At 47.0% G+C, this 24,005-nt stretch overlaps 41 non-coding genes across 41 annotated transcripts; all 41 read right to left on the reverse strand.

The window, feature by feature from the left end:
• Positions 1–137: 137 nt before the first annotated feature.
• Trnar-ccu (transfer RNA arginine (anticodon CCU)) lies at positions 138–210 on the reverse strand. Its single transcript has one exon. It is a non-coding gene; the product is annotated as a tRNA-Arg (tRNA).
• A 502-nt stretch (positions 211–712) lies between these two features.
• Positions 713–785, reverse strand: Trnar-ccu (transfer RNA arginine (anticodon CCU)). Its single transcript has one exon. It is a non-coding gene; the product is annotated as a tRNA-Arg (tRNA).
• A 1,077-nt stretch (positions 786–1,862) lies between these two features.
• Trnar-ccu (transfer RNA arginine (anticodon CCU)) lies at positions 1,863–1,935 on the reverse strand. The gene has a single exon. It is a non-coding gene; the product is annotated as a tRNA-Arg (tRNA).
• A 502-nt stretch (positions 1,936–2,437) lies between these two features.
• On the reverse strand, positions 2,438–2,510 carry Trnar-ccu (transfer RNA arginine (anticodon CCU)). Its single transcript has one exon. It is a non-coding gene; the product is annotated as a tRNA-Arg (tRNA).
• Positions 2,511–3,012: 502 nt separating this feature from the next.
• Positions 3,013–3,085, reverse strand: Trnar-ccu (transfer RNA arginine (anticodon CCU)). The gene has a single exon. It is a non-coding gene; the product is annotated as a tRNA-Arg (tRNA).
• Positions 3,086–3,587: 502 nt separating this feature from the next.
• Trnar-ccu (transfer RNA arginine (anticodon CCU)) lies at positions 3,588–3,660 on the reverse strand. The gene has a single exon. It is a non-coding gene; the product is annotated as a tRNA-Arg (tRNA).
• A 502-nt stretch (positions 3,661–4,162) lies between these two features.
• Trnar-ccu (transfer RNA arginine (anticodon CCU)) lies at positions 4,163–4,235 on the reverse strand. Its single transcript has one exon. It is a non-coding gene; the product is annotated as a tRNA-Arg (tRNA).
• Positions 4,236–4,737: 502 nt separating this feature from the next.
• Trnar-ccu (transfer RNA arginine (anticodon CCU)) lies at positions 4,738–4,810 on the reverse strand. Its single transcript has one exon. It is a non-coding gene; the product is annotated as a tRNA-Arg (tRNA).
• Positions 4,811–5,312: 502 nt separating this feature from the next.
• On the reverse strand, positions 5,313–5,385 carry Trnar-ccu (transfer RNA arginine (anticodon CCU)). Its single transcript has one exon. It is a non-coding gene; the product is annotated as a tRNA-Arg (tRNA).
• A 502-nt stretch (positions 5,386–5,887) lies between these two features.
• Positions 5,888–5,960, reverse strand: Trnar-ccu (transfer RNA arginine (anticodon CCU)). Its single transcript has one exon. It is a non-coding gene; the product is annotated as a tRNA-Arg (tRNA).
• Positions 5,961–6,462: 502 nt separating this feature from the next.
• On the reverse strand, positions 6,463–6,535 carry Trnar-ccu (transfer RNA arginine (anticodon CCU)). The gene has a single exon. It is a non-coding gene; the product is annotated as a tRNA-Arg (tRNA).
• Positions 6,536–7,037: 502 nt separating this feature from the next.
• Positions 7,038–7,110, reverse strand: Trnar-ccu (transfer RNA arginine (anticodon CCU)). The gene has a single exon. It is a non-coding gene; the product is annotated as a tRNA-Arg (tRNA).
• Positions 7,111–7,612: 502 nt separating this feature from the next.
• On the reverse strand, positions 7,613–7,685 carry Trnar-ccu (transfer RNA arginine (anticodon CCU)). The gene has a single exon. It is a non-coding gene; the product is annotated as a tRNA-Arg (tRNA).
• A 502-nt stretch (positions 7,686–8,187) lies between these two features.
• On the reverse strand, positions 8,188–8,260 carry Trnar-ccu (transfer RNA arginine (anticodon CCU)). Its single transcript has one exon. It is a non-coding gene; the product is annotated as a tRNA-Arg (tRNA).
• A 502-nt stretch (positions 8,261–8,762) lies between these two features.
• On the reverse strand, positions 8,763–8,835 carry Trnar-ccu (transfer RNA arginine (anticodon CCU)). The gene has a single exon. It is a non-coding gene; the product is annotated as a tRNA-Arg (tRNA).
• A 502-nt stretch (positions 8,836–9,337) lies between these two features.
• On the reverse strand, positions 9,338–9,410 carry Trnar-ccu (transfer RNA arginine (anticodon CCU)). Its single transcript has one exon. It is a non-coding gene; the product is annotated as a tRNA-Arg (tRNA).
• Positions 9,411–9,912: 502 nt separating this feature from the next.
• Trnar-ccu (transfer RNA arginine (anticodon CCU)) lies at positions 9,913–9,985 on the reverse strand. Its single transcript has one exon. It is a non-coding gene; the product is annotated as a tRNA-Arg (tRNA).
• Positions 9,986–10,487: 502 nt separating this feature from the next.
• Trnar-ccu (transfer RNA arginine (anticodon CCU)) lies at positions 10,488–10,560 on the reverse strand. Its single transcript has one exon. It is a non-coding gene; the product is annotated as a tRNA-Arg (tRNA).
• Positions 10,561–11,062: 502 nt separating this feature from the next.
• Trnar-ccu (transfer RNA arginine (anticodon CCU)) lies at positions 11,063–11,135 on the reverse strand. The gene has a single exon. It is a non-coding gene; the product is annotated as a tRNA-Arg (tRNA).
• Positions 11,136–11,637: 502 nt separating this feature from the next.
• On the reverse strand, positions 11,638–11,710 carry Trnar-ccu (transfer RNA arginine (anticodon CCU)). Its single transcript has one exon. It is a non-coding gene; the product is annotated as a tRNA-Arg (tRNA).
• A 502-nt stretch (positions 11,711–12,212) lies between these two features.
• Positions 12,213–12,285, reverse strand: Trnar-ccu (transfer RNA arginine (anticodon CCU)). The gene has a single exon. It is a non-coding gene; the product is annotated as a tRNA-Arg (tRNA).
• A 502-nt stretch (positions 12,286–12,787) lies between these two features.
• Positions 12,788–12,860, reverse strand: Trnar-ccu (transfer RNA arginine (anticodon CCU)). Its single transcript has one exon. It is a non-coding gene; the product is annotated as a tRNA-Arg (tRNA).
• A 502-nt stretch (positions 12,861–13,362) lies between these two features.
• Trnar-ccu (transfer RNA arginine (anticodon CCU)) lies at positions 13,363–13,435 on the reverse strand. The gene has a single exon. It is a non-coding gene; the product is annotated as a tRNA-Arg (tRNA).
• A 502-nt stretch (positions 13,436–13,937) lies between these two features.
• Trnar-ccu (transfer RNA arginine (anticodon CCU)) lies at positions 13,938–14,010 on the reverse strand. The gene has a single exon. It is a non-coding gene; the product is annotated as a tRNA-Arg (tRNA).
• A 502-nt stretch (positions 14,011–14,512) lies between these two features.
• Trnar-ccu (transfer RNA arginine (anticodon CCU)) lies at positions 14,513–14,585 on the reverse strand. Its single transcript has one exon. It is a non-coding gene; the product is annotated as a tRNA-Arg (tRNA).
• A 502-nt stretch (positions 14,586–15,087) lies between these two features.
• On the reverse strand, positions 15,088–15,160 carry Trnar-ccu (transfer RNA arginine (anticodon CCU)). The gene has a single exon. It is a non-coding gene; the product is annotated as a tRNA-Arg (tRNA).
• A 502-nt stretch (positions 15,161–15,662) lies between these two features.
• Positions 15,663–15,735, reverse strand: Trnar-ccu (transfer RNA arginine (anticodon CCU)). The gene has a single exon. It is a non-coding gene; the product is annotated as a tRNA-Arg (tRNA).
• A 502-nt stretch (positions 15,736–16,237) lies between these two features.
• On the reverse strand, positions 16,238–16,310 carry Trnar-ccu (transfer RNA arginine (anticodon CCU)). The gene has a single exon. It is a non-coding gene; the product is annotated as a tRNA-Arg (tRNA).
• Positions 16,311–16,812: 502 nt separating this feature from the next.
• Positions 16,813–16,885, reverse strand: Trnar-ccu (transfer RNA arginine (anticodon CCU)). The gene has a single exon. It is a non-coding gene; the product is annotated as a tRNA-Arg (tRNA).
• Positions 16,886–17,387: 502 nt separating this feature from the next.
• Positions 17,388–17,460, reverse strand: Trnar-ccu (transfer RNA arginine (anticodon CCU)). The gene has a single exon. It is a non-coding gene; the product is annotated as a tRNA-Arg (tRNA).
• Positions 17,461–17,962: 502 nt separating this feature from the next.
• On the reverse strand, positions 17,963–18,035 carry Trnar-ccu (transfer RNA arginine (anticodon CCU)). The gene has a single exon. It is a non-coding gene; the product is annotated as a tRNA-Arg (tRNA).
• A 502-nt stretch (positions 18,036–18,537) lies between these two features.
• On the reverse strand, positions 18,538–18,610 carry Trnar-ccu (transfer RNA arginine (anticodon CCU)). The gene has a single exon. It is a non-coding gene; the product is annotated as a tRNA-Arg (tRNA).
• A 502-nt stretch (positions 18,611–19,112) lies between these two features.
• Positions 19,113–19,185, reverse strand: Trnar-ccu (transfer RNA arginine (anticodon CCU)). Its single transcript has one exon. It is a non-coding gene; the product is annotated as a tRNA-Arg (tRNA).
• A 502-nt stretch (positions 19,186–19,687) lies between these two features.
• Positions 19,688–19,760, reverse strand: Trnar-ccu (transfer RNA arginine (anticodon CCU)). Its single transcript has one exon. It is a non-coding gene; the product is annotated as a tRNA-Arg (tRNA).
• A 502-nt stretch (positions 19,761–20,262) lies between these two features.
• On the reverse strand, positions 20,263–20,335 carry Trnar-ccu (transfer RNA arginine (anticodon CCU)). Its single transcript has one exon. It is a non-coding gene; the product is annotated as a tRNA-Arg (tRNA).
• A 502-nt stretch (positions 20,336–20,837) lies between these two features.
• Trnar-ccu (transfer RNA arginine (anticodon CCU)) lies at positions 20,838–20,911 on the reverse strand. Its single transcript has one exon. It is a non-coding gene; the product is annotated as a tRNA-Arg (tRNA).
• Positions 20,912–21,414: 503 nt separating this feature from the next.
• Trnar-ccu (transfer RNA arginine (anticodon CCU)) lies at positions 21,415–21,487 on the reverse strand. The gene has a single exon. It is a non-coding gene; the product is annotated as a tRNA-Arg (tRNA).
• Positions 21,488–21,989: 502 nt separating this feature from the next.
• Positions 21,990–22,062, reverse strand: Trnar-ccu (transfer RNA arginine (anticodon CCU)). The gene has a single exon. It is a non-coding gene; the product is annotated as a tRNA-Arg (tRNA).
• Positions 22,063–22,563: 501 nt separating this feature from the next.
• On the reverse strand, positions 22,564–22,637 carry Trnar-ccu (transfer RNA arginine (anticodon CCU)). The gene has a single exon. It is a non-coding gene; the product is annotated as a tRNA-Arg (tRNA).
• Positions 22,638–23,139: 502 nt separating this feature from the next.
• Positions 23,140–23,212, reverse strand: Trnar-ccu (transfer RNA arginine (anticodon CCU)). Its single transcript has one exon. It is a non-coding gene; the product is annotated as a tRNA-Arg (tRNA).
• Positions 23,213–23,712: 500 nt separating this feature from the next.
• On the reverse strand, positions 23,713–23,785 carry Trnar-ccu (transfer RNA arginine (anticodon CCU)). The gene has a single exon. It is a non-coding gene; the product is annotated as a tRNA-Arg (tRNA).
• Between the last annotated feature and the right edge of the window lie 220 nt (positions 23,786–24,005).

Here is a 24,005-nt window from a genome sequence, read left to right on the forward strand (position 1 = left end):
TTTCAGGTTGTCAGTAAGTGTGAATTTTCATATCGTCGTCATACCTGTGATACCTGTAAGCACTCACAAACACCAACTTTCTCAACTATTACACCTGTATGTGGTGAGACTGATTTTGCCCCAGTGAGTAAAACGTGTACCTCTGGTGGGACTCGAACCCACAATCCCCGGTTTAGGAGACCGATGCCTTATCCATTAGGCCACAGAGGCTGACTGGCTTTAAGCTGGCGGTGTGCTCGCTCAAATCAACACTTGCCAAGTGTACCCTTCCTGATGCGCTACTCTACGTCTGCAGAGAGTCGGGACGTCGCATGAGCCTTTCCTGTGTGCCTGTACATACTCAGACATATTGAAGTCCAGCCACCTACTTTCCGCTGGCAATTCTTATACCTGCCGTCTTAGGCTATTCCCTTTCTGAACTGTAAGTCCTGCACACAAGACAGGTAAGTGACTATTCATATGGGTCATACCGTTTACCAACAAGTAATTTTAAAATAGCGTTTCCTTTCACAGCGCCATCACGCTTTGAAACACTTCCGCAGCTAACAGGTCGATTGATAATGGCCATCGTTTCGTTTCAGGTTGTCAGTAAGTGTGAATTTTCATATCGTCGTCATACCTGTGATACCTGTAAGCACTCACAAACACCAACTTTCTCAACTATTACACCTGTATGTGGTGAGACTGATTTTGCCCCAGTGAGTAAAACGTGTACCTCTGGTGGGACTCGAACCCACAATCCCCGGTTTAGGAGACCGATGCCTTATCCATTAGGCCACAGAGGCTGACTGGCTTTAAGCTGGCGGTGTGCTCGCTCAAATCAACACTTGCCAAGTGTACCCTTCCTGATGCGCTACTCTACGTCTGCAGAGAGTCGGGACGTCGCATGAGCCTTTCCTGTGTGCCTGTACATACTCAGACATATTGAAGTCCAGCCACCTACTTTCCGCTGGCAATTCTTATACCTGCCGTCTTAGGCTATTCCCTTTCTGAACTGTAAGTCCTGCACACAAGACAGGTAAGTGACTATTCATATGGGTCATACCGTTTACCAACAAGTAATTTTAAAATAGCGTTTCCTTTCACAGCGCCATCACGCTTTGAAACACTTCCGCAGCTAACAGGTCGATTGATAATGGCCATCGTTTCGTTTCAGGTTGTCAGTAAGTGTGAATTTTCATATCGTCGTCATACCTGTGATACCTGTAAGCACTCACAAACACCAACTTTCTCAACTATTACACCTGTATGTGGTGAGACTGATTTTGCCCCAGTGAGTAAAACGTGTACCTCTGGTGGGACTCGAACCCACAATCCCCGGTTTAGGAGGACCGATGCCTATCCATTAGGCCACAGAGGCTGACTGGCTTTAAGCTGGCGGTGTGCTCGCTCAAATCAACACTTGCCAAGTGTACCCTTCCTGATGCGCTACTCTACGTCTGCAGAGAGTCGGGACGTCGCATGAGCCTTTCCTGTGTGCCTGTACATACTCAGACATATTGAAGTCCAGCCACCTACTTTCCGCTGGCAATTCTTATACCTGCCGTCTTAGGCTATTCCCTTTCTGAACTGTAAGTCCTGCACACAAGACAGGTAAGTGACTATTCATATGGGTCATACCGTTTACCAACAAGTAATTTTAAAATAGCGTTTCCTTTCACAGCGCCATCACGCTTTGAAACACTTCCGCAGCTAACAGGTCGATTGATAATGGCCATCGTTTCGTTTCAGGTTGTCAGTAAGTGTGAATTTTCATATCGTCGTCATACCTGTGATACCTGTAAGCACTCACAAACACCAACTTTCTCAACTATTACACCTGTATGTGGTGAGACTGATTTTGCCCCAGTGAGTAAAACGTGTACCTCTGGTGGGACTCGAACCCACAATCCCCGGTTTAGGAGACCGATGCCTTATCCATTAGGCCACAGAGGCTGACTGGCTTTAAGCTGGCGGTGTGCTCGCTCAAATCAACACTTGCCAAGTGTACCCTTCCTGATGCGCTACTCTACGTCTGCAGAGAGTCGGGACGTCGCATGAGCCTTTCCTGTGTGCCTGTACATACTCAGACATATTGAAGTCCAGCCACCTACTTTCCGCTGGCAATTCTTATACCTGCCGTCTTAGGCTATTCCCTTTCTGAACTGTAAGTCCTGCACACAAGACAGGTAAGTGACTATTCATATGGGTCATACCGTTTACCAACAAGTAATTTTAAAATAGCGTTTCCTTTCACAGCGCCATCACGCTTTGAAACACTTCCGCAGCTAACAGGTCGATTGATAATGGCCATCGTTTCGTTTCAGGTTGTCAGTAAGTGTGAATTTTCATATCGTCGTCATACCTGTGATACCTGTAAGCACTCACAAACACCAACTTTCTCAACTATTACACCTGTATGTGGTGAGACTGATTTTGCCCCAGTGAGTAAAACGTGTACCTCTGGTGGGACTCGAACCCACAATCCCCGGTTTAGGAGACCGATGCCTTATCCATTAGGCCACAGAGGCTGACTGGCTTTAAGCTGGCGGTGTGCTCGCTCAAATCAACACTTGCCAAGTGTACCCTTCCTGATGCGCTACTCTACGTCTGCAGAGAGTCGGGACGTCGCATGAGCCTTTCCTGTGTGCCTGTACATACTCAGACATATTGAAGTCCAGCCACCTACTTTCCGCTGGCAATTCTTATACCTGCCGTCTTAGGCTATTCCCTTTCTGAACTGTAAGTCCTGCACACAAGACAGGTAAGTGACTATTCATATGGGTCATACCGTTTACCAACAAGTAATTTTAAAATAGCGTTTCCTTTCACAGCGCCATCACGCTTTGAAACACTTCCGCAGCTAACAGGTCGATTGATAATGGCCATCGTTTCGTTTCAGGTTGTCAGTAAGTGTGAATTTTCATATCGTCGTCATACCTGTGATACCTGTAAGCACTCACAAACACCAACTTTCTCAACTATTACACCTGTATGTGGTGAGACTGATTTTGCCCCAGTGAGTAAAACGTGTACCTCTGGTGGGACTCGAACCCACAATCCCCGGTTTAGGAGACCGATGCCTTATCCATTAGGCCACAGAGGCTGACTGGCTTTAAGCTGGCGGTGTGCTCGCTCAAATCAACACTTGCCAAGTGTACCCTTCCTGATGCGCTACTCTACGTCTGCAGAGAGTCGGGACGTCGCATGAGCCTTTCCTGTGTGCCTGTACATACTCAGACATATTGAAGTCCAGCCACCTACTTTCCGCTGGCAATTCTTATACCTGCCGTCTTAGGCTATTCCCTTTCTGAACTGTAAGTCCTGCACACAAGACAGGTAAGTGACTATTCATATGGGTCATACCGTTTACCAACAAGTAATTTTAAAATAGCGTTTCCTTTCACAGCGCCATCACGCTTTGAAACACTTCCGCAGCTAACAGGTCGATTGATAATGGCCATCGTTTCGTTTCAGGTTGTCAGTAAGTGTGAATTTTCATATCGTCGTCATACCTGTGATACCTGTAAGCACTCACAAACACCAACTTTCTCAACTATTACACCTGTATGTGGTGAGACTGATTTTGCCCCAGTGAGTAAAACGTGTACCTCTGGTGGGACTCGAACCCACAATCCCCGGTTTAGGAGACCGATGCCTTATCCATTAGGCCACAGAGGCTGACTGGCTTTAAGCTGGCGGTGTGCTCGCTCAAATCAACACTTGCCAAGTGTACCCTTCCTGATGCGCTACTCTACGTCTGCAGAGAGTCGGGACGTCGCATGAGCCTTTCCTGTGTGCCTGTACATACTCAGACATATTGAAGTCCAGCCACCTACTTTCCGCTGGCAATTCTTATACCTGCCGTCTTAGGCTATTCCCTTTCTGAACTGTAAGTCCTGCACACAAGACAGGTAAGTGACTATTCATATGGGTCATACCGTTTACCAACAAGTAATTTTAAAATAGCGTTTCCTTTCACAGCGCCATCACGCTTTGAAACACTTCCGCAGCTAACAGGTCGATTGATAATGGCCATCGTTTCGTTTCAGGTTGTCAGTAAGTGTGAATTTTCATATCGTCGTCATACCTGTGATACCTGTAAGCACTCACAAACACCAACTTTCTCAACTATTACACCTGTATGTGGTGAGACTGATTTTGCCCCAGTGAGTAAAACGTGTACCTCTGGTGGGACTCGAACCCACAATCCCCGGTTTAGGAGACCGATGCCTTATCCATTAGGCCACAGAGGCTGACTGGCTTTAAGCTGGCGGTGTGCTCGCTCAAATCAACACTTGCCAAGTGTACCCTTCCTGATGCGCTACTCTACGTCTGCAGAGAGTCGGGACGTCGCATGAGCCTTTCCTGTGTGCCTGTACATACTCAGACATATTGAAGTCCAGCCACCTACTTTCCGCTGGCAATTCTTATACCTGCCGTCTTAGGCTATTCCCTTTCTGAACTGTAAGTCCTGCACACAAGACAGGTAAGTGACTATTCATATGGGTCATACCGTTTACCAACAAGTAATTTTAAAATAGCGTTTCCTTTCACAGCGCCATCACGCTTTGAAACACTTCCGCAGCTAACAGGTCGATTGATAATGGCCATCGTTTCGTTTCAGGTTGTCAGTAAGTGTGAATTTTCATATCGTCGTCATACCTGTGATACCTGTAAGCACTCACAAACACCAACTTTCTCAACTATTACACCTGTATGTGGTGAGACTGATTTTGCCCCAGTGAGTAAAACGTGTACCTCTGGTGGGACTCGAACCCACAATCCCCGGTTTAGGAGACCGATGCCTTATCCATTAGGCCACAGAGGCTGACTGGCTTTAAGCTGGCGGTGTGCTCGCTCAAATCAACACTTGCCAAGTGTACCCTTCCTGATGCGCTACTCTACGTCTGCAGAGAGTCGGGACGTCGCATGAGCCTTTCCTGTGTGCCTGTACATACTCAGACATATTGAAGTCCAGCCACCTACTTTCCGCTGGCAATTCTTATACCTGCCGTCTTAGGCTATTCCCTTTCTGAACTGTAAGTCCTGCACACAAGACAGGTAAGTGACTATTCATATGGGTCATACCGTTTACCAACAAGTAATTTTAAAATAGCGTTTCCTTTCACAGCGCCATCACGCTTTGAAACACTTCCGCAGCTAACAGGTCGATTGATAATGGCCATCGTTTCGTTTCAGGTTGTCAGTAAGTGTGAATTTTCATATCGTCGTCATACCTGTGATACCTGTAAGCACTCACAAACACCAACTTTCTCAACTATTACACCTGTATGTGGTGAGACTGATTTTGCCCCAGTGAGTAAAACGTGTACCTCTGGTGGGACTCGAACCCACAATCCCCGGTTTAGGAGACCGATGCCTTATCCATTAGGCCACAGAGGCTGACTGGCTTTAAGCTGGCGGTGTGCTCGCTCAAATCAACACTTGCCAAGTGTACCCTTCCTGATGCGCTACTCTACGTCTGCAGAGAGTCGGGACGTCGCATGAGCCTTTCCTGTGTGCCTGTACATACTCAGACATATTGAAGTCCAGCCACCTACTTTCCGCTGGCAATTCTTATACCTGCCGTCTTAGGCTATTCCCTTTCTGAACTGTAAGTCCTGCACACAAGACAGGTAAGTGACTATTCATATGGGTCATACCGTTTACCAACAAGTAATTTTAAAATAGCGTTTCCTTTCACAGCGCCATCACGCTTTGAAACACTTCCGCAGCTAACAGGTCGATTGATAATGGCCATCGTTTCGTTTCAGGTTGTCAGTAAGTGTGAATTTTCATATCGTCGTCATACCTGTGATACCTGTAAGCACTCACAAACACCAACTTTCTCAACTATTACACCTGTATGTGGTGAGACTGATTTTGCCCCAGTGAGTAAAACGTGTACCTCTGGTGGGACTCGAACCCACAATCCCCGGTTTAGGAGACCGATGCCTTATCCATTAGGCCACAGAGGCTGACTGGCTTTAAGCTGGCGGTGTGCTCGCTCAAATCAACACTTGCCAAGTGTACCCTTCCTGATGCGCTACTCTACGTCTGCAGAGAGTCGGGACGTCGCATGAGCCTTTCCTGTGTGCCTGTACATACTCAGACATATTGAAGTCCAGCCACCTACTTTCCGCTGGCAATTCTTATACCTGCCGTCTTAGGCTATTCCCTTTCTGAACTGTAAGTCCTGCACACAAGACAGGTAAGTGACTATTCATATGGGTCATACCGTTTACCAACAAGTAATTTTAAAATAGCGTTTCCTTTCACAGCGCCATCACGCTTTGAAACACTTCCGCAGCTAACAGGTCGATTGATAATGGCCATCGTTTCGTTTCAGGTTGTCAGTAAGTGTGAATTTTCATATCGTCGTCATACCTGTGATACCTGTAAGCACTCACAAACACCAACTTTCTCAACTATTACACCTGTATGTGGTGAGACTGATTTTGCCCCAGTGAGTAAAACGTGTACCTCTGGTGGGACTCGAACCCACAATCCCCGGTTTAGGAGACCGATGCCTTATCCATTAGGCCACAGAGGCTGACTGGCTTTAAGCTGGCGGTGTGCTCGCTCAAATCAACACTTGCCAAGTGTACCCTTCCTGATGCGCTACTCTACGTCTGCAGAGAGTCGGGACGTCGCATGAGCCTTTCCTGTGTGCCTGTACATACTCAGACATATTGAAGTCCAGCCACCTACTTTCCGCTGGCAATTCTTATACCTGCCGTCTTAGGCTATTCCCTTTCTGAACTGTAAGTCCTGCACACAAGACAGGTAAGTGACTATTCATATGGGTCATACCGTTTACCAACAAGTAATTTTAAAATAGCGTTTCCTTTCACAGCGCCATCACGCTTTGAAACACTTCCGCAGCTAACAGGTCGATTGATAATGGCCATCGTTTCGTTTCAGGTTGTCAGTAAGTGTGAATTTTCATATCGTCGTCATACCTGTGATACCTGTAAGCACTCACAAACACCAACTTTCTCAACTATTACACCTGTATGTGGTGAGACTGATTTTGCCCCAGTGAGTAAAACGTGTACCTCTGGTGGGACTCGAACCCACAATCCCCGGTTTAGGAGACCGATGCCTTATCCATTAGGCCACAGAGGCTGACTGGCTTTAAGCTGGCGGTGTGCTCGCTCAAATCAACACTTGCCAAGTGTACCCTTCCTGATGCGCTACTCTACGTCTGCAGAGAGTCGGGACGTCGCATGAGCCTTTCCTGTGTGCCTGTACATACTCAGACATATTGAAGTCCAGCCACCTACTTTCCGCTGGCAATTCTTATACCTGCCGTCTTAGGCTATTCCCTTTCTGAACTGTAAGTCCTGCACACAAGACAGGTAAGTGACTATTCATATGGGTCATACCGTTTACCAACAAGTAATTTTAAAATAGCGTTTCCTTTCACAGCGCCATCACGCTTTGAAACACTTCCGCAGCTAACAGGTCGATTGATAATGGCCATCGTTTCGTTTCAGGTTGTCAGTAAGTGTGAATTTTCATATCGTCGTCATACCTGTGATACCTGTAAGCACTCACAAACACCAACTTTCTCAACTATTACACCTGTATGTGGTGAGACTGATTTTGCCCCAGTGAGTAAAACGTGTACCTCTGGTGGGACTCGAACCCACAATCCCCGGTTTAGGAGACCGATGCCTTATCCATTAGGCCACAGAGGCTGACTGGCTTTAAGCTGGCGGTGTGCTCGCTCAAATCAACACTTGCCAAGTGTACCCTTCCTGATGCGCTACTCTACGTCTGCAGAGAGTCGGGACGTCGCATGAGCCTTTCCTGTGTGCCTGTACATACTCAGACATATTGAAGTCCAGCCACCTACTTTCCGCTGGCAATTCTTATACCTGCCGTCTTAGGCTATTCCCTTTCTGAACTGTAAGTCCTGCACACAAGACAGGTAAGTGACTATTCATATGGGTCATACCGTTTACCAACAAGTAATTTTAAAATAGCGTTTCCTTTCACAGCGCCATCACGCTTTGAAACACTTCCGCAGCTAACAGGTCGATTGATAATGGCCATCGTTTCGTTTCAGGTTGTCAGTAAGTGTGAATTTTCATATCGTCGTCATACCTGTGATACCTGTAAGCACTCACAAACACCAACTTTCTCAACTATTACACCTGTATGTGGTGAGACTGATTTTGCCCCAGTGAGTAAAACGTGTACCTCTGGTGGGACTCGAACCCACAATCCCCGGTTTAGGAGACCGATGCCTTATCCATTAGGCCACAGAGGCTGACTGGCTTTAAGCTGGCGGTGTGCTCGCTCAAATCAACACTTGCCAAGTGTACCCTTCCTGATGCGCTACTCTACGTCTGCAGAGAGTCGGGACGTCGCATGAGCCTTTCCTGTGTGCCTGTACATACTCAGACATATTGAAGTCCAGCCACCTACTTTCCGCTGGCAATTCTTATACCTGCCGTCTTAGGCTATTCCCTTTCTGAACTGTAAGTCCTGCACACAAGACAGGTAAGTGACTATTCATATGGGTCATACCGTTTACCAACAAGTAATTTTAAAATAGCGTTTCCTTTCACAGCGCCATCACGCTTTGAAACACTTCCGCAGCTAACAGGTCGATTGATAATGGCCATCGTTTCGTTTCAGGTTGTCAGTAAGTGTGAATTTTCATATCGTCGTCATACCTGTGATACCTGTAAGCACTCACAAACACCAACTTTCTCAACTATTACACCTGTATGTGGTGAGACTGATTTTGCCCCAGTGAGTAAAACGTGTACCTCTGGTGGGACTCGAACCCACAATCCCCGGTTTAGGAGACCGATGCCTTATCCATTAGGCCACAGAGGCTGACTGGCTTTAAGCTGGCGGTGTGCTCGCTCAAATCAACACTTGCCAAGTGTACCCTTCCTGATGCGCTACTCTACGTCTGCAGAGAGTCGGGACGTCGCATGAGCCTTTCCTGTGTGCCTGTACATACTCAGACATATTGAAGTCCAGCCACCTACTTTCCGCTGGCAATTCTTATACCTGCCGTCTTAGGCTATTCCCTTTCTGAACTGTAAGTCCTGCACACAAGACAGGTAAGTGACTATTCATATGGGTCATACCGTTTACCAACAAGTAATTTTAAAATAGCGTTTCCTTTCACAGCGCCATCACGCTTTGAAACACTTCCGCAGCTAACAGGTCGATTGATAATGGCCATCGTTTCGTTTCAGGTTGTCAGTAAGTGTGAATTTTCATATCGTCGTCATACCTGTGATACCTGTAAGCACTCACAAACACCAACTTTCTCAACTATTACACCTGTATGTGGTGAGACTGATTTTGCCCCAGTGAGTAAAACGTGTACCTCTGGTGGGACTCGAACCCACAATCCCCGGTTTAGGAGACCGATGCCTTATCCATTAGGCCACAGAGGCTGACTGGCTTTAAGCTGGCGGTGTGCTCGCTCAAATCGACACTTGCCAAGTGTACCCTTCCTGATGCGCTACTCTACGTCTGCAGAGAGTCGGGACGTCGCATGAGCCTTTCCTGTGTGCCTGTACATACTCAGACATATTGAAGTCCAGCCACCTACTTTCCGCTGGCAATTCTTATACCTGCCGTCTTAGGCTATTCCCTTTCTGAACTGTAAGTCCTGCACACAAGACAGGTAAGTGACTATTCATATGGGTCATACCGTTTACCAACAAGTAATTTTAAAATAGCGTTTCCTTTCACAGCGCCATCACGCTTTGAAACACTTCCGCAGCTAACAGGTCGATTGATAATGGCCATCGTTTCGTTTCAGGTTGTCAGTAAGTGTGAATTTTCATATCGTCGTCATACCTGTGATACCTGTAAGCACTCACAAACACCAACTTTCTCAACTATTACACCTGTATGTGGTGAGACTGATTTTGCCCCAGTGAGTAAAACGTGTACCTCTGGTGGGACTCGAACCCACAATCCCCGGTTTAGGAGACCGATGCCTTATCCATTAGGCCACAGAGGCTGACTGGCTTTAAGCTGGCGGTGTGCTCGCTCAAATCAACACTTGCCAAGTGTACCCTTCCTGATGCGCTACTCTACGTCTGCAGAGAGTCGGGACGTCGCATGAGCCTTTCCTGTGTGCCTGTACATACTCAGACATATTGAAGTCCAGCCACCTACTTTCCGCTGGCAATTCTTATACCTGCCGTCTTAGGCTATTCCCTTTCTGAACTGTAAGTCCTGCACACAAGACAGGTAAGTGACTATTCATATGGGTCATACCGTTTACCAACAAGTAATTTTAAAATAGCGTTTCCTTTCACAGCGCCATCACGCTTTGAAACACTTCCGCAGCTAACAGGTCGATTGATAATGGCCATCGTTTCGTTTCAGGTTGTCAGTAAGTGTGAATTTTCATATCGTCGTCATACCTGTGATACCTGTAAGCACTCACAAACACCAACTTTCTCAACTATTACACCTGTATGTGGTGAGACTGATTTTGCCCCAGTGAGTAAAACGTGTACCTCTGGTGGGACTCGAACCCACAATCCCCGGTTTAGGAGACCGATGCCTTATCCATTAGGCCACAGAGGCTGACTGGCTTTAAGCTGGCGGTGTGCTCGCTCAAATCAACACTTGCCAAGTGTACCCTTCCTGATGCGCTACTCTACGTCTGCAGAGAGTCGGGACGTCGCATGAGCCTTTCCTGTGTGCCTGTACATACTCAGACATATTGAAGTCCAGCCACCTACTTTCCGCTGGCAATTCTTATACCTGCCGTCTTAGGCTATTCCCTTTCTGAACTGTAAGTCCTGCACACAAGACAGGTAAGTGACTATTCATATGGGTCATACCGTTTACCAACAAGTAATTTTAAAATAGCGTTTCCTTTCACAGCGCCATCACGCTTTGAAACACTTCCGCAGCTAACAGGTCGATTGATAATGGCCATCGTTTCGTTTCAGGTTGTCAGTAAGTGTGAATTTTCATATCGTCGTCATACCTGTGATACCTGTAAGCACTCACAAACACCAACTTTCTCAACTATTACACCTGTATGTGGTGAGACTGATTTTGCCCCAGTGAGTAAAACGTGTACCTCTGGTGGGACTCGAACCCACAATCCCCGGTTTAGGAGACCGATGCCTTATCCATTAGGCCACAGAGGCTGACTGGCTTTAAGCTGGCGGTGTGCTCGCTCAAATCAACACTTGCCAAGTGTACCCTTCCTGATGCGCTACTCTACGTCTGCAGAGAGTCGGGACGTCGCATGAGCCTTTCCTGTGTGCCTGTACATACTCAGACATATTGAAGTCCAGCCACCTACTTTCCGCTGGCAATTCTTATACCTGCCGTCTTAGGCTATTCCCTTTCTGAACTGTAAGTCCTGCACACAAGACAGGTAAGTGACTATTCATATGGGTCATACCGTTTACCAACAAGTAATTTTAAAATAGCGTTTCCTTTCACAGCGCCATCACGCTTTGAAACACTTCCGCAGCTAACAGGTCGATTGATAATGGCCATCGTTTCGTTTCAGGTTGTCAGTAAGTGTGAATTTTCATATCGTCGTCATACCTGTGATACCTGTAAGCACTCACAAACACCAACTTTCTCAACTATTACACCTGTATGTGGTGAGACTGATTTTGCCCCAGTGAGTAAAACGTGTACCTCTGGTGGGACTCGAACCCACAATCCCCGGTTTAGGAGACCGATGCCTTATCCATTAGGCCACAGAGGCTGACTGGCTTTAAGCTGGCGGTGTGCTCGCTCAAATCAACACTTGCCAAGTGTACCCTTCCTGATGCGCTACTCTACGTCTGCAGAGAGTCGGGACGTCGCATGAGCCTTTCCTGTGTGCCTGTACATACTCAGACATATTGAAGTCCAGCCACCTACTTTCCGCTGGCAATTCTTATACCTGCCGTCTTAGGCTATTCCCTTTCTGAACTGTAAGTCCTGCACACAAGACAGGTAAGTGACTATTCATATGGGTCATACCGTTTACCAACAAGTAATTTTAAAATAGCGTTTCCTTTCACAGCGCCATCACGCTTTGAAACACTTCCGCAGCTAACAGGTCGATTGATAATGGCCATCGTTTCGTTTCAGGTTGTCAGTAAGTGTGAATTTTCATATCGTCGTCATACCTGTGATACCTGTAAGCACTCACAAACACCAACTTTCTCAACTATTACACCTGTATGTGGTGAGACTGATTTTGCCCCAGTGAGTAAAACGTGTACCTCTGGTGGGACTCGAACCCACAATCCCCGGTTTAGGAGACCGATGCCTTATCCATTAGGCCACAGAGGCTGACTGGCTTTAAGCTGGCGGTGTGCTCGCTCAAATCAACACTTGCCAAGTGTACCCTTCCTGATGCGCTACTCTACGTCTGCAGAGAGTCGGGACGTCGCATGAGCCTTTCCTGTGTGCCTGTACATACTCAGACATATTGAAGTCCAGCCACCTACTTTCCGCTGGCAATTCTTATACCTGCCGTCTTAGGCTATTCCCTTTCTGAACTGTAAGTCCTGCACACAAGACAGGTAAGTGACTATTCATATGGGTCATACCGTTTACCAACAAGTAATTTTAAAATAGCGTTTCCTTTCACAGCGCCATCACGCTTTGAAACACTTCCGCAGCTAACAGGTCGATTGATAATGGCCATCGTTTCGTTTCAGGTTGTCAGTAAGTGTGAATTTTCATATCGTCGTCATACCTGTGATACCTGTAAGCACTCACAAACACCAACTTTCTCAACTATTACACCTGTATGTGGTGAGACTGATTTTGCCCCAGTGAGTAAAACGTGTACCTCTGGTGGGACTCGAACCCACAATCCCCGGTTTAGGAGACCGATGCCTTATCCATTAGGCCACAGAGGCTGACTGGCTTTAAGCTGGCGGTGTGCTCGCTCAAATCAACACTTGCCAAGTGTACCCTTCCTGATGCGCTACTCTACGTCTGCAGAGAGTCGGGACGTCGCATGAGCCTTTCCTGTGTGCCTGTACATACTCAGACATATTGAAGTCCAGCCACCTACTTTCCGCTGGCAATTCTTATACCTGCCGTCTTAGGCTATTCCCTTTCTGAACTGTAAGTCCTGCACACAAGACAGGTAAGTGACTATTCATATGGGTCATACCGTTTACCAACAAGTAATTTTAAAATAGCGTTTCCTTTCACAGCGCCATCACGCTTTGAAACACTTCCGCAGCTAACAGGTCGATTGATAATGGCCATCGTTTCGTTTCAGGTTGTCAGTAAGTGTGAATTTTCATATCGTCGTCATACCTGTGATACCTGTAAGCACTCACAAACACCAACTTTCTCAACTATTACACCTGTATGTGGTGAGACTGATTTTGCCCCAGTGAGTAAAACGTGTACCTCTGGTGGGACTCGAACCCACAATCCCCGGTTTAGGAGACCGATGCCTTATCCATTAGGCCACAGAGGCTGACTGGCTTTAAGCTGGCGGTGTGCTCGCTCAAATCAACACTTGCCAAGTGTACCCTTCCTGATGCGCTACTCTACGTCTGCAGAGAGTCGGGACGTCGCATGAGCCTTTCCTGTGTGCCTGTACATACTCAGACATATTGAAGTCCAGCCACCTACTTTCCGCTGGCAATTCTTATACCTGCCGTCTTAGGCTATTCCCTTTCTGAACTGTAAGTCCTGCACACAAGACAGGTAAGTGACTATTCATATGGGTCATACCGTTTACCAACAAGTAATTTTAAAATAGCGTTTCCTTTCACAGCGCCATCACGCTTTGAAACACTTCCGCAGCTAACAGGTCGATTGATAATGGCCATCGTTTCGTTTCAGGTTGTCAGTAAGTGTGAATTTTCATATCGTCGTCATACCTGTGATACCTGTAAGCACTCACAAACACCAACTTTCTCAACTATTACACCTGTATGTGGTGAGACTGATTTTGCCCCAGTGAGTAAAACGTGTACCTCTGGTGGGACTCGAACCCACAATCCCCGGTTTAGGAGACCGATGCCTTATCCATTAGGCCACAGAGGCTGACTGGCTTTAAGCTGGCGGTGTGCTCGCTCAAATCAACACTTGCCAAGTGTACCCTTCCTGATGCGCTACTCTACGTCTGCAGAGAGTCGGGACGTCGCATGAGCCTTTCCTGTGTGCCTGTACATACTCAGACATATTGAAGTCCAGCCACCTACTTTCCGCTGGCAATTCTTATACCTGCCGTCTTAGGCTATTCCCTTTCTGAACTGTAAGTCCTGCACACAAGACAGGTAAGTGACTATTCATATGGGTCATACCGTTTACCAACAAGTAATTTTAAAATAGCGTTTCCTTTCACAGCGCCATCACGCTTTGAAACACTTCCGCAGCTAACAGGTCGATTGATAATGGCCATCGTTTCGTTTCAGGTTGTCAGTAAGTGTGAATTTTCATATCGTCGTCATACCTGTGATACCTGTAAGCACTCACAAACACCAACTTTCTCAACTATTACACCTGTATGTGGTGAGACTGATTTTGCCCCAGTGAGTAAAACGTGTACCTCTGGTGGGACTCGAACCCACAATCCCCGGTTTAGGAGACCGATGCCTTATCCATTAGGCCACAGAGGCTGACTGGCTTTAAGCTGGCGGTGTGCTCGCTCAAATCAACACTTGCCAAGTGTACCCTTCCTGATGCGCTACTCTACGTCTGCAGAGAGTCGGGACGTCGCATGAGCCTTTCCTGTGTGCCTGTACATACTCAGACATATTGAAGTCCAGCCACCTACTTTCCGCTGGCAATTCTTATACCTGCCGTCTTAGGCTATTCCCTTTCTGAACTGTAAGTCCTGCACACAAGACAGGTAAGTGACTATTCATATGGGTCATACCGTTTACCAACAAGTAATTTTAAAATAGCGTTTCCTTTCACAGCGCCATCACGCTTTGAAACACTTCCGCAGCTAACAGGTCGATTGATAATGGCCATCGTTTCGTTTCAGGTTGTCAGTAAGTGTGAATTTTCATATCGTCGTCATACCTGTGATACCTGTAAGCACTCACAAACACCAACTTTCTCAACTATTACACCTGTATGTGGTGAGACTGATTTTGCCCCAGTGAGTAAAACGTGTACCTCTGGTGGGACTCGAACCCACAATCCCCGGTTTAGGAGACCGATGCCTTATCCATTAGGCCACAGAGGCTGACTGGCTTTAAGCTGGCGGTGTGCTCGCTCAAATCAACACTTGCCAAGTGTACCCTTCCTGATGCGCTACTCTACGTCTGCAGAGAGTCGGGACGTCGCATGAGCCTTTCCTGTGTGCCTGTACATACTCAGACATATTGAAGTCCAGCCACCTACTTTCCGCTGGCAATTCTTATACCTGCCGTCTTAGGCTATTCCCTTTCTGAACTGTAAGTCCTGCACACAAGACAGGTAAGTGACTATTCATATGGGTCATACCGTTTACCAACAAGTAATTTTAAAATAGCGTTTCCTTTCACAGCGCCATCACGCTTTGAAACACTTCCGCAGCTAACAGGTCGATTGATAATGGCCATCGTTTCGTTTCAGGTTGTCAGTAAGTGTGAATTTTCATATCGTCGTCATACCTGTGATACCTGTAAGCACTCACAAACACCAACTTTCTCAACTATTACACCTGTATGTGGTGAGACTGATTTTGCCCCAGTGAGTAAAACGTGTACCTCTGGTGGGACTCGAACCCACAATCCCCGGTTTAGGAGACCGATGCCTTATCCATTAGGCCACAGAGGCTGACTGGCTTTAAGCTGGCGGTGTGCTCGCTCAAATCAACACTTGCCAAGTGTACCCTTCCTGATGCGCTACTCTACGTCTGCAGAGAGTCGGGACGTCGCATGAGCCTTTCCTGTGTGCCTGTACATACTCAGACATATTGAAGTCCAGCCACCTACTTTCCGCTGGCAATTCTTATACCTGCCGTCTTAGGCTATTCCCTTTCTGAACTGTAAGTCCTGCACACAAGACAGGTAAGTGACTATTCATATGGGTCATACCGTTTACCAACAAGTAATTTTAAAATAGCGTTTCCTTTCACAGCGCCATCACGCTTTGAAACACTTCCGCAGCTAACAGGTCGATTGATAATGGCCATCGTTTCGTTTCAGGTTGTCAGTAAGTGTGAATTTTCATATCGTCGTCATACCTGTGATACCTGTAAGCACTCACAAACACCAACTTTCTCAACTATTACACCTGTATGTGGTGAGACTGATTTTGCCCCAGTGAGTAAAACGTGTACCTCTGGTGGGACTCGAACCCACAATCCCCGGTTTAGGAGACCGATGCCTTATCCATTAGGCCACAGAGGCTGACTGGCTTTAAGCTGGCGGTGTGCTCGCTCAAATCAACACTTGCCAAGTGTACCCTTCCTGATGCGCTACTCTACGTCTGCAGAGAGTCGGGACGTCGCATGAGCCTTTCCTGTGTGCCTGTACATACTCAGACATATTGAAGTCCAGCCACCTACTTTCCGCTGGCAATTCTTATACCTGCCGTCTTAGGCTATTCCCTTTCTGAACTGTAAGTCCTGCACACAAGACAGGTAAGTGACTATTCATATGGGTCATACCGTTTACCAACAAGTAATTTTAAAATAGCGTTTCCTTTCACAGCGCCATCACGCTTTGAAACACTTCCGCAGCTAACAGGTCGATTGATAATGGCCATCGTTTCGTTTCAGGTTGTCAGTAAGTGTGAATTTTCATATCGTCGTCATACCTGTGATACCTGTAAGCACTCACAAACACCAACTTTCTCAACTATTACACCTGTATGTGGTGAGACTGATTTTGCCCCAGTGAGTAAAACGTGTACCTCTGGTGGGACTCGAACCCACAATCCCCGGTTTAGGAGACCGATGCCTTATCCATTAGGCCACAGAGGCTGACTGGCTTTAAGCTGGCGGTGTGCTCGCTCAAATCAACACTTGCCAAGTGTACCCTTCCTGATGCGCTACTCTACGTCTGCAGAGAGTCGGGACGTCGCATGAGCCTTTCCTGTGTGCCTGTACATACTCAGACATATTGAAGTCCAGCCACCTACTTTCCGCTGGCAATTCTTATACCTGCCGTCTTAGGCTATTCCCTTTCTGAACTGTAAGTCCTGCACACAAGACAGGTAAGTGACTATTCATATGGGTCATACCGTTTACCAACAAGTAATTTTAAAATAGCGTTTCCTTTCACAGCGCCATCACGCTTTGAAACACTTCCGCAGCTAACAGGTCGATTGATAATGGCCATCGTTTCGTTTCAGGTTGTCAGTAAGTGTGAATTTTCATATCGTCGTCATACCTGTGATACCTGTAAGCACTCACAAACACCAACTTTCTCAACTATTACACCTGTATGTGGTGAGACTGATTTTGCCCCAGTGAGTAAAACGTGTACCTCTGGTGGGACTCGAACCCACAATCCCCGGTTTAGGAGACCGATGCCTTATCCATTAGGCCACAGAGGCTGACTGGCTTTAAGCTGGCGGTGTGCTCGCTCAAATCAACACTTGCCAAGTGTACCCTTCCTGATGCGCTACTCTACGTCTGCAGAGAGTCGGGACGTCGCATGAGCCTTTCCTGTGTGCCTGTACATACTCAGACATATTGAAGTCCAGCCACCTACTTTCCGCTGGCAATTCTTATACCTGCCGTCTTAGGCTATTCCCTTTCTGAACTGTAAGTCCTGCACACAAGACAGGTAAGTGACTATTCATATGGGTCATACCGTTTACCAACAAGTAATTTTAAAATAGCGTTTCCTTTCACAGCGCCATCACGCTTTGAAACACTTCCGCAGCTAACAGGTCGATTGATAATGGCCATCGTTTCGTTTCAGGTTGTCAGTAAGTGTGAATTTTCATATCGTCGTCATACCTGTGATACCTGTAAGCACTCACAAACACCAACTTTCTCAACTATTACACCTGTATGTGGTGAGACTGATTTTGCCCCAGTGAGTAAAACGTGTACCTCTGGTGGGACTCGAACCCACAATCCCCGGTTTAGGAGACCGATGCCTTATCCATTAGGCCACAGAGGCTGACTGGCTTTAAGCTGGCGGTGTGCTCGCTCAAATCAACACTTGCCAAGTGTACCCTTCCTGATGCGCTACTCTACGTCTGCAGAGAGTCGGGACGTCGCATGAGCCTTTCCTGTGTGCCTGTACATACTCAGACATATTGAAGTCCAGCCACCTACTTTCCGCTGGCAATTCTTATACCTGCCGTCTTAGGCTATTCCCTTTCTGAACTGTAAGTCCTGCACACAAGACAGGTAAGTGACTATTCATATGGGTCATACCGTTTACCAACAAGTAATTTTAAAATAGCGTTTCCTTTCACAGCGCCATCACGCTTTGAAACACTTCCGCAGCTAACAGGTCGATTGATAATGGCCATCGTTTCGTTTCAGGTTGTCAGTAAGTGTGAATTTTCATATCGTCGTCATACCTGTGATACCTGTAAGCACTCACAAACACCAACTTTCTCAACTATTACACCTGTATGTGGTGAGACTGATTTTGCCCCAGTGAGTAAAACGTGTACCTCTGGTGGGACTCGAACCCACAATCCCCGGTTTAGGAGACCGATGCCTTATCCATTAGGCCACAGAGGCTGACTGGCTTTAAGCTGGCGGTGTGCTCGCTCAAATCAACACTTGCCAAGTGTACCCTTCCTGATGCGCTACTCTACGTCTGCAGAGAGTCGGGACGTCGCATGAGCCTTTCCTGTGTGCCTGTACATACTCAGACATATTGAAGTCCAGCCACCTACTTTCCGCTGGCAATTCTTATACCTGCCGTCTTAGGCTATTCCCTTTCTGAACTGTAAGTCCTGCACACAAGACAGGTAAGTGACTATTCATATGGGTCATACCGTTTACCAACAAGTAATTTTAAAATAGCGTTTCCTTTCACAGCGCCATCACGCTTTGAAACACTTCCGCAGCTAACAGGTCGATTGATAATGGCCATCGTTTCGTTTCAGGTTGTCAGTAAGTGTGAATTTTCATATCGTCGTCATACCTGTGATACCTGTAAGCACTCACAAACACCAACTTTCTCAACTATTACACCTGTATGTGGTGAGACTGATTTTGCCCCAGTGAGTAAAACGTGTACCTCTGGTGGGACTCGAACCCACAATCCCCGGTTTAGGAGACCGATGCCTTATCCATTAGGCCACAGAGGCTGACTGGCTTTAAGCTGGCGGTGTGCTCGCTCAAATCAACACTTGCCAAGTGTACCCTTCCTGATGCGCTACTCTACGTCTGCAGAGAGTCGGGACGTCGCATGAGCCTTTCCTGTGTGCCTGTACATACTCAGACATATTGAAGTCCAGCCACCTACTTTCCGCTGGCAATTCTTATACCTGCCGTCTTAGGCTATTCCCTTTCTGAACTGTAAGTCCTGCACACAAGACAGGTAAGTGACTATTCATATGGGTCATACCGTTTACCAACAAGTAATTTTAAAATAGCGTTTCCTTTCACAGCGCCATCACGCTTTGAAACACTTCCGCAGCTAACAGGTCGATTGATAATGGCCATCGTTTCGTTTCAGGTTGTCAGTAAGTGTGAATTTTCATATCGTCGTCATACCTGTGATACCTGTAAGCACTCACAAACACCAACTTTCTCAACTATTACACCTGTATGTGGTGAGACTGATTTTGCCCCAGTGAGTAAAACGTGTACCTCTGGTGGGACTCGAACCCACAATCCCCGGTTTAGGAGACCGATGCCTTATCCATTAGGCCACAGAGGCTGACTGGCTTTAAGCTGGCGGTGTGCTCGCTCAAATCAACACTTGCCAAGTGTACCCTTCCTGATGCGCTACTCTACGTCTGCAGAGAGTCGGGACGTCGCATGAGCCTTTCCTGTGTGCCTGTACATACTCAGACATATTGAAGTCCAGCCACCTACTTTCCGCTGGCAATTCTTATACCTGCCGTCTTAGGCTATTCCCTTTCTGAACTGTAAGTCCTGCACACAAGACAGGTAAGTGACTATTCATATGGGTCATACCGTTTACCAACAAGTAATTTTAAAATAGCGTTTCCTTTCACAGCGCCATCACGCTTTGAAACACTTCCGCAGCTAACAGGTCGATTGATAATGGCCATCGTTTCGTTTCAGGTTGTCAGTAAGTGTGAATTTTCATATCGTCGTCATACCTGTGATACCTGTAAGCACTCACAAACACCAACTTTCTCAACTATTACACCTGTATGTGGTGAGACTGATTTTGCCCCAGTGAGTAAAACGTGTACCTCTGGTGGGACTCGAACCCACAATCCCCGGTTTAGGAGACCGATGCCTTATCCATTAGGCCACAGAGGCTGACTGGCTTTAAGCTGGCGGTGTGCTCGCTCAAATCAACACTTGCCAAGTGTACCCTTCCTGATGCGCTACTCTACGTCTGCAGAGAGTCGGGACGTCGCATGAGCCTTTCCTGTGTGCCTGTACATACTCAGACATATTGAAGTCCAGCCACCTACTTTCCGCTGGCAATTCTTATACCTGCCGTCTTAGGCTATTCCCTTTCTGAACTGTAAGTCCTGCACACAAGACAGGTAAGTGACTATTCATATGGGTCATACCGTTTACCAACAAGTAATTTTAAAATAGCGTTTCCTTTCACAGCGCCATCACGCTTTGAAACACTTCCGCAGCTAACAGGTCGATTGATAATGGCCATCGTTTCGTTTCAGGTTGTCAGTAAGTGTGAATTTTCATATCGTCGTCATACCTGTGATACCTGTAAGCACTCACAAACACCAACTTTCTCAACTATTACACCTGTATGTGGTGAGACTGATTTTGCCCCAGTGAGTAAAACGTGTACCTCTGGTGGGACTCGAACCCACAATGCCCCGGTTTAGGAGACCGATGCCTTATCCATTAGGCCACAGAGGCTGACTGGCTTTAAGCTGGCGGTGTGCTCGCTCAAATCAACACTTGCCAAGTGTACCCTTCCTGATGCGCTACTCTACGTCTGCAGAGAGTCGGGACGTCGCATGAGCCTTTCCTGTGTGCCTGTACATACTCAGACATATTGAAGTCCAGCCACCTACTTTCCGCTGGCAATTCTTATACCTGCCGTCTTAGGCTATTCCCTTTCTGAACTGTAAGTCCTGCACACAAGACAGGTAAGTGACTATTCATATGGGTCATACCGTTTACCAACAAGTAATTTTAAAATAGCGTTTCCTTTCACAGCGCCATCACGCTTTGAAACACTTCCGCAGCTAACAGGTCGATTGATAATGGCCATCGTTTCGTTTCAGGTTGTCAGTAAGTGTGAATTTTCATATCGTCGTCATACCTGTGATACCTGTAAGCACTCACAAACACCAACTTTCTCAACTATTACACCTGTATGTGGTGAGACTGATTTTTGCCCCAGTGAGTAAAACGTGTACCTCTGGTGGGACTCGAACCCACAATCCCCGGTTTAGGAGACCGATGCCTTATCCATTAGGCCACAGAGGCTGACTGGCTTTAAGCTGGCGGTGTGCTCGCTCAAATCAACACTTGCCAAGTGTACCCTTCCTGATGCGCTACTCTACGTCTGCAGAGAGTCGGGACGTCGCATGAGCCTTTCCTGTGTGCCTGTACATACTCAGACATATTGAAGTCCAGCCACCTACTTTCCGCTGGCAATTCTTATACCTGCCGTCTTAGGCTATTCCCTTTCTGAACTGTAAGTCCTGCACACAAGACAGGTAAGTGACTATTCATATGGGTCATACCGTTTACCAACAAGTAATTTTAAAATAGCGTTTCCTTTCACAGCGCCATCACGCTTTGAAACACTTCCGCAGCTAACAGGTCGATTGATAATGGCCATCGTTTCGTTTCAGGTTGTCAGTAAGTGTGAATTTTCATATCGTCGTCATACCTGTGATACCTGTAAGCACTCACAAACACCAACTTTCTCAACTATTACACCTGTATGTGGTGAGACTGATTTTGCCCCAGTGAGTAAAACGTGTACCTCTGGTGGGACTCGAACCCACAATCCCCGGTTTAGGAGACCGATGCCTTATCCATTAGGCCACAGAGGCTGACTGGCTTTAAGCTGGCGGTGTGCTCGCTCAAATCAACACTTGCCAAGTGTACCCTTCCTGATGCGCTACTCTACGTCTGCAGAGAGTCGGGACGTCGCATGAGCCTTTCCTGTGTGCCTGTACATACTCAGACATATTGAAGTCCAGCCACCTACTTTCCGCTGGCAATTCTTATACCTGCCGTCTTAGGCTATTCCCTTTCTGAACTGTAAGTCCTGCACACAAGACAGGTAAGTGACTATTCATATGGGTCATACCGTTTACCAACAAGTAATTTAAAATAGCGTTTCCTTTCACAGCGCCATCACGCTTTGAAACACTTCCGCAGCTAACAGGTCGATTGATAATGGCCATCGTTTCGTTTCAGGTTGTCAGTAAGTGTGAATTTTCATATCGTCGTCATACCTGTGATACCTGTAAGCACTCACAAACACCAACTTTCTCAACTATTACACCTGTATGTGGTGAGACTGATTTTGCCCCAGTGAGTAAAACGTGTACCTCTGGTGGGGACTCGAACCCACAATCCCCGGTTTAGGAGACCGATGCCTTATCCATTAGGCCACAGAGGCTGACTGGCTTTAAGCTGGCGGTGTGCTCGCTCAAATCAACACTTGCCAAGTGTACCCTTCCTGATGCGCTACTCTACGTCTGCAGAGAGTCGGGACGTCGCATGAGCCTTTCCTGTGTGCCTGTACATACTCAGACATATTGAAGTCCAGCCACCTACTTTCCGCTGGCAATTCTTATACCTGCCGTCTTAGGCTATTCCCTTTCTGAACTGTAAGTCCTGCACACAAGACAGGTAAGTGACTATTCATATGGGTCATACCGTTTACCAACAAGTAATTTTAAAATAGCGTTTCCTTTCACAGCGCCATCACGCTTTGAAACACTTCCGCAGCTAACAGGTCGATTGATAATGGCCATCGTTTCGTTTCAGGTTGTCAGTAAGTGTGAATTTTCATATCGTCGTCATACCTGTGATACCTGTAAGCACTCACAAACACCAACTTTCTCAACTATTACACCTGTATGTGGTGAGACTGATTTTGCCCCAGTGAGTAAAACGTGTACCTCTGGTGGGACTCGAACCCACAATCCCCGGTTTAGGAGACCGATGCCTTATCCATTAGGCCACAGAGGCTGACTGGCTTTAAGCTGGCGGTGTGCTCGCTCAAATCAACACTTGCCAAGTGTACCCTTCCTGATGCGCTACTCTACGTCTGCAGAGAGTCGGGACGTCGCATGAGCCTTTCCTGTGTGCCTGTACATACTCAGACATATTGAAGTCCAGCCACCTACTTTCCGCTGGCAATTCTTATACCTGCCGTCTTAGGCTATTCCCTTTCTGAACTGTAAGTCCTGCACACAAGACAGGTAAGTGACTATTCATATGGGTCATACCGTTTACCACAAGTAATTTTAAAATAGCGTTTCCTTTCACAGCGCCATCACGCTTTGAAACACTTCCGCAGCTAACAGGTCGATTGATAATGGCCATCGTTTCGTTTCAGGTTGTCAGTAAGTGTGAATTTTCATATCGTCGTCATACCTGTGATACCTGTAAGCACTCACAAACACCAACTTTCTCAACTATTACACCTGTATGTGGTGAGACTGATTTTGCCCAGTGAGTAAAACGTGTACCTCTGGTGGGACTCGAACCCACAATCCCCGGTTTAGGAGACCGATGCCTTATCCATTAGGCCACAGAGGCTGACTGGCTTTAAGCTGGCGGTGTGCTCGCTCAAATCAACACTTGCCAAGTGTACCCTTCCTGATGCGCTACTCTACGTCTGCAGAGAGTCGGGACGTCGCATGAGCCTTTCCTGTGTGCCTGTACATACTCAGACATATTGAAGTCCAGCCACCTACTTTCCGCTGGCAATTCTTATACCTGCCGTCTTAGGCTATTCCCTTTCTGAACTGTAAGTCCT

Source organism: Schistocerca serialis, chromosome 1 (genome assembly GCF_023864345.2).
Source record: "Schistocerca serialis cubense isolate TAMUIC-IGC-003099 chromosome 1, iqSchSeri2.2, whole genome shotgun sequence".
Classification (NCBI taxonomy): domain Eukaryota; kingdom Metazoa; phylum Arthropoda; class Insecta; order Orthoptera; family Acrididae; genus Schistocerca; species Schistocerca serialis.